The sequence below is a fragment of the Octopus sinensis genome, linkage group LG6, assembly GCF_006345805.1.
Source record: "Octopus sinensis linkage group LG6, ASM634580v1, whole genome shotgun sequence".
NCBI classification, from domain to species: domain Eukaryota; kingdom Metazoa; phylum Mollusca; class Cephalopoda; order Octopoda; family Octopodidae; genus Octopus; species Octopus sinensis.
Window position 1 is genome coordinate 18,492,933 of NC_043002.1, and position 6,948 is coordinate 18,499,880.

Below are 6,948 nucleotides of genomic sequence, written 5' to 3' on the forward strand. Positions count from 1 at the left end.
AAACAAGATGAGGACAAATATCCGTCAAATGTAAATAACGTACGTAATTCCTCATCTCTTAAATATAGAACTGTATCTTCCGAGCTGCCATTATGAATCGTTCCTTGTTTTCATTCAGAAATGAGTTGATATATATTTTTGAACCATCTGTTCTTGTTCACAGTTTTTATTGATTATTCTATTGAGCTTAGTCACCCAACACTTTTAATCCGCCTTTGACGTTCACATTTTCACATTGTTCTATATCTTGTTTCTATTCTTAACTCTGTTATGCTTGGGGAGGCGGAGTCGTTCCAATTTTTCTTATTGAGCTCATAACGCACATATGCACACATATATATACATACATCCGTTCATACACACACACACACACACACACGCATACACACATGTATGTACGTATGTATGTATATATGTGTGTGTGTGTGGAACATCAGAAATGAAGTAATGTAGTGCAGAATTTGCTTAGTTTTCAGTTTTATTTGTGATACGCTGTCTTGTCTTTTCTCTTTCTGGGTGTAACGAAACTATTGAAGTAAACCAGTTTGTATTTTGTTTCGGAGTGTAAACATTATATACACCTATGTGCATGGTTTTCTTTGACCATACCAAGACATTTGAATCCGCAAATTGTGCTGTGAAGCAATGAAGAAAGTGCTATCCAAAACTGGCTACCACAAAAATCTAACGCAATGTGACAGATTTCCGTGAGCTTCCAAACTTCTGCCACAGAATAGTTTGAAGTAAGGTAGGAATATGTAGCTGCCTTAATTCTCTTTTCCATTTCTCGTCAACTGTAATCGACGTCGTTATGAACAAACTTACACCATACGTCCAAAATATCAACCATACTGATAGCAAACTTGGAGTGGCTGTGTGGTAAGTAGCTTGCTTACCAACCACATAGTTCCGGGTTCAGTCCCACTGCGTGGCACCTTGGGCAAGTGTCTTCTATTATAGCCTCGGGCCGACCAAAGCCTTGTGAGTGGATGCTGGTGTGTTTACATCTCCGTAACTTAGCGGTTCGGAAAAAAAGACCGATAGAATAAGTACGAGGCTTACAAAGAATCCTGGGGTCGATTTGCTCGACTAAAGGCGGTGCTCCAGCATGGCCACAGTCAAATGACTGAAACAAGTAAAAGAGTAAAAGAGTAAGAGTAACTAGCAGGTTATACACCAAAAACATCAACGACTGTATCGGTAATTGAACTCACGCTCTGCAGATGATACTACAGTAATTGCAACAGAAAAAAAACTTCAGGTAATTACTTGCATTTTTTCCTAGCACATATGAGAACAAGGATATAACATAAAATAAAAGACCTTGCTTCAACAAGCACAATAAAGTGATCCGTTAATCGGGATATGCGGATGTATGATGAAAAGATGTATAGAGAGAGAGAACTTTCGATTTTTATATGATCACCTAGCACTTGACACAAATATTCTTTTCTACTTTAGGCACAAGGTACGAAATATCTTTCTCTCACACTGTACGCATTACATGCTACCAAATCCTGTATGAGCACTAATCCTGTTCCTCTTAGGTTAACGAATCTCTCGGGTTCTCTATTTTCTTTTGCTCTGCCTTCTTCTTTACAACATAAAGCGTGAATGAAGAAGTCAACTAACAAGACCAACCAAAAGCCACATCGGTTATTATTAAATAGAGATTTAAAGCGGCGAGCTGGCAGAATCGTTAGCATGCAGGGCGAAATGCTTAGCGGCATTTCATCCGGCTTTACTTTCTGAGTTCAAATTCCGCCGAGGTCGACTTTGCCTTTCATCTTTTCGGAGTCGATATATTAAGTACCGGTTGCGTACTGGGGTCGATGTAATCGACTAGCCCCCTTCCCTTAAAAATATTTCGGGCCTTGTGCCGAGAGTAGAAACGATTATTAAATACAGGTTTTAAGACGGCGTGCTCGCAGAATCGTTTGCACGCCGGACAAAATGTTTAGTGGCATTTCATCTGGCCTAGCGTTCTGAGTTCAAATTCCGCCGAGATCGACTTTGCCTTTCATCCATTCAGGGTCGATAGAATAAGTACCAGTTACGCACTAGGGTCGATGTAATCGACTTAATACTTTTGCCTGTCCTTGTTTGTCCCCTCTATGTTTAGCCCCTTGTGGGCAATAAAGAAATAAGAATAAGTACCAGTTGATCCCTGGGGTCGACGTAATCGATTTAATCCCTGGCCTTGTGCAATTATTAAACCATTATTAAATGCAAGTTTTAGTTATACTTTTAGCCTGCATGCATCAATTGGCTTCACTCCTTCATCACCTCTTATTCAAGACGTGATGGTCAAAACTGGAATGCATTTTGATCATAGGCTTGCCCAATTTCACTATTGGTCTTGGGTTTAACAAAACAAAATCGCTCGTCATTTTCTATTTCCTTTTTTGCTTTTCGATTATTTTCCCGAAATAAATTTCGAAAATGGGATGCAGTGAATATATTTCCGTAATCTGTTGTGTTTGTACAGCCGATTAATTAAACAGATATCCGTCGTATGTCCAAATTTTTTTCTCATGAACTTTAAGTAGAACTCCCCTGATGAACGAGAGAGTATGAATGGCACCTAACGTCATATGTAATTAGCCTATGACAACAGTTGTCGTTAAAAGCCGTTCATCTGTTTTAGTATTCGCTATTCGTTTCAAACCACTGCTAGGTACAGTCGGTCAGACATTCTGACTGCAGGATATATTAAGACATGCGTTTGTTGTAAGGATTCCCACGCATAGATTTATACATTCACACACACACACGTGCACACGCTTCCATCCATGTAAGTACACGCACATACACACACACACATAAATACATAGATGCATACATACAAACATACATACATACATACATACGTACGTACATAAATACATACATACATACATACATACATACATACAAACATACATACATACATACATACATACATACATACGTACGTACGTACGTACATAAATACATACATACTTACATACATACATACATACATACATACATACATACATACATATACATACATACATACATACATACATACATAAATACATACATATGTACATACTTATATTTGGTCAGGATAAATGTTGCTATATGGTTACGAAAAGAGGGAAAAGCTGTAAATCAGACTAGGAACATCTCCATCAATGACTCAACCGTTTCCCCTCTATCTGATGAGGAATTTTACAGGTATCTAGGGTGGATGAAAACATATTTGACAGTGACACCTGTAACAAAACACGTGTCACTAAAGAATATTACAGCCGAATAAAGAAAATTTGGATTCAATAATACAGTGACCCACAATGTGTTTGCAATGCCAGTACTCATACCAACATTTGGGCTACTTGATTGGACGCTTGATGAGATCTGAGCCATTGATGTGAAAACCCGGAAAATACTAACAAGCACACATAATTTCCACATCAACAGTGACGTAGACCACTTCTGCCTAAAATGAAAACAAGACGGCAGAGACTTAACATCGATCCAAACTACCTTTGAATGTTGTATCATATCCATTTAGCAACATCTTTTAACCACCAATTGTCAAAGCGCATCCTTTGACCAAATTTGCATACATGAGGCTGATAACATCATAAGACTTTTTTAGTGTATTTTCATACATTGTACCTTCCATGTTCATATAGATATGTATTAATGTGTGTACAGATATTTGTGCATATATGAAGGTATGTACATATGTATGTTTGTAAATATATACCTGTGCATATGAATGAATGAATGAATGAATGGAATCGATGTGTCAATGGATACAAGGAAAGAGAGACTATGGTTGTCAACCTAAATGGTTCACAATAAGCGTATAAATGTATGGCTAGTTCTAAGTTTGCATGCATATGTGTGTATAAGAATGTAATAATTTATGTTTCCACTTAAGTATGTGTGCATATATGCACGTACGAATCCATCAACGTACGTGTCTGTATATATATGTATGTACCGGAGTAAACACATAAATGTGAAACAAGGTGGAAGAAAGAGTACTCAAATACCAGAGGTAGAGTAATATGCTTTATTTAAAGCAGCAGAAAATTCAACAAAACCTGTTACTCTGAGTTTCCCGTTGCCGTTCATCGGACAGTTCATTCTAGCAAAAACTGTCCGATGAACGGCAACGGGAAACTCAGAGTAACAGGTTTTGTTGAATTTTCTGCTGCTTTAAATAAAGTATGTATGTATGTGTATGTATGTATGTATGTATGTATGTATGTATGTATGTATGTATGTATGTATGTATTTGAGTACTTCATATGCATGTATATAGGTATCAATGTATGTAGGTAAGGCAGCGAGCTGGCAGAACCGTTAGCACGCCGGGCGAAATGCGTAGCCGTATTTCGCCCGTCGATACGTTCTGAGTTCAAATTCCGCCGAAGTCGACTTTGCCTTTCATCCTTTCGGGGTCGATAAATTAAGTACCAGTTACGCACAGGGGTCGATTTAATCGACTTAATCCGTTTGTCTGTCCTTGTTTGTCCCCTCTATGTTTAATCCCTTGTGGGTAATAAAGAAACAGGTATTTCGTCTGCCGCTACATTCTGAGTTCAAATTCCGCCGAAGTCGACTTTGCCTTTCATCCTTTCGGGGTCGATTAAATAAGTACCAGTTACGCACTGGGGTCGACATAATCGACTTAATCCGTTTGTCTGTGCTTGTTTGTCCTCTCTGTGTTTAGCCCCTTGTGGGTAGTAAAGAAATAGAAATAGATATTCCATCTGCCGCTACGTTCTGAGTTCAAATTCCGCCGAGGTCGACTTTGCCTTCCACCCTCTCGGGGTCGATAAATTAAGTACCATTTGCGTACAGGGGTCGATCTAATCGACTGGCCCCCTCCCAAAAAATTTGGCCTTGTGCCTAGAGTAGAAAAATCGATGTAAGTATGAATGTATACATGAGTGTGTACGTATGTATGCATGAATCGGTTATATAAGCGTGAATATATGTATGTATGTATGTATGTATGTATGTATGTATGTATGTATGTATGTATGTATGTACGTACGTATGTATGTACGTACGTATGTATGTACGTACGTATGTATGTAGACGAAAATTTAGATATATTTATCTTGTTTCAGTCAGTATACTGCGGCCATGCTGGAGCACGGCCTAGAAGATTTTAAGTTAAACTAATCTATGTACAGTTCTATATTTAAGAGATGAGGAATTATGTACATTATTTACATTCGACGGATATTTGTCCTCATCTTGTTTGTTGTTAACACAACGTTTTGGCTGATATACCCTCCAACCTTCTTCAGGTATCTTGGAGAAATTTCGAACCTGGGTTCTCATTCCTAAGGTATTTTTCGATGTTGTTGTTGCTGTGGTTGTTGTTGTTGTTATTGTTCAGGTCACTGCTTGGAATCGAACTCAGAATCTTGGGGTTTGTAGCCCGCGCTGAACAACAACAATAATAATGATGATAATAATAATAATAATAATAATAATAATAATAATAATAATATAATAATAATAATAATATCGAAAAATACCTTAGGAATGAGAACCCAGGTTCGAAATTTTCATAAGACACCTGAAGAAGGCTGGAGGGTATATCAACCGAAACGTTGTGTTAGCAACAAACAAGATGAGGACAAATATTCGTCGAATGTAAATAATGTAAATAATGTAATCGGAGTACCTTTTCCTCCTTTTTTTAAAGCCTGGTTCTTATTCTATCGTTCACTTTTGCCGAACAGCTAAATTATGGGGACGTAAACACACCAACACCGGTTGTCCAGCGGTGGGGTGGGTATATGCACAGACACAAACACATACACACGCGCGCACACACACACACACAGACACACACACATACAAACACGTAAGCAAACATACACACACCTGCAACACGCTTCTTTCAGTTTCCATCTACCAAATTCACTCACAAGGCTTTCGTCAGCCCGAAACTGTTATAGGTCCACTTGCCCAAGGTGCCACTCAGTGGGACTAAAACCAGGAACCATGTGTTTGGGAAGCAAGCTTCTTACCACACATTCACGCCTCATATTAAAGTTCATTAAACAACCGGCAGTATCGCCCGGCGTTGCTCGGGTTTGTAAGGGAAATAACTATATAAGCATTTTTAGAGAGTTATAGCCAAAAAATAGCAAAAAAAATGTATTAAAAATGGAAAAAAATTGATGGTAATTTTTTTCAAATCGTTGACTCATCGTAGACATTTTTAGAGAGTTACTTCCCTTATATAATAGCGAAAAAAATGCATTAAAATGGAAAAAATGATGGTAATTTTTTTTTTTAATCGTAGACTCATCGTAGACGCGCGCTAATACCCAGAGGGGCTCGATATGAATCACGACTATAAGATACCCGGTTTTGGTTAAACTGCACCGCAAAATGTGGGAGTAGTTAGGAATCTAAATCGTAGGAGACAGACACACAACTTGACTTTTATATATAAAGATTACACTCCAAACTATTATAGATATCAAGATATTGAACTTACATCTGCCGATGTTGTCTTGTGCGTCGTTGTCGATGTTGTAATTAATATTATTGCTGTTAGCGACTGATAGACTTTTGTGGTCCGGTCTTGTTACATACAACCTTAATAGCCTGTTGTTGTCCTTAAAGAAAGTAACTGTGAACTAAAATACCTTGTCATGTCTTCAATTTGGAGAATTGTAACATATGGTGTCTGTTCACTGCTTAAGAAAACAAGAGTCTCCCTCTCTTTCTCTTTCTCTCTTTCTCTCTTTTCTCTCCGTTCCTTTTCTCATTTTATTGCTTTTTTTCATTTTCTCAACCTTTCATTATTAAGTCGATATTTGTACATACACACCCACACGCATGAACACATTAGCGCGGATAAACAGCGTGTGTGTGTGTGTGTGTGTGTGTGTGTGTGTGTGTGTGTGTGATGTGCTGTATCCAATATTTATTATTATT

At 38.0% G+C, this 6,948-nt stretch overlaps 1 protein-coding gene across 1 annotated transcript in view; it reads right to left on the reverse strand.

Annotated features, from left to right (window-relative positions):
- The window catches only part of LOC115213014 (short transient receptor potential channel 3), a 34,810-nt gene extending 28,140 nt beyond the window's left edge, over window positions 1-6,670 (reverse strand). The window contains exon 1 of the mRNA XM_029781911.2: window positions 6,506-6,670. The gene's annotated coding sequence lies outside the window, so the exon portion shown is untranslated. The remainder of the gene's footprint in view (window positions 1-6,505) is intronic.
- Between the last annotated feature and the right edge of the window lie 278 nt (window positions 6,671-6,948).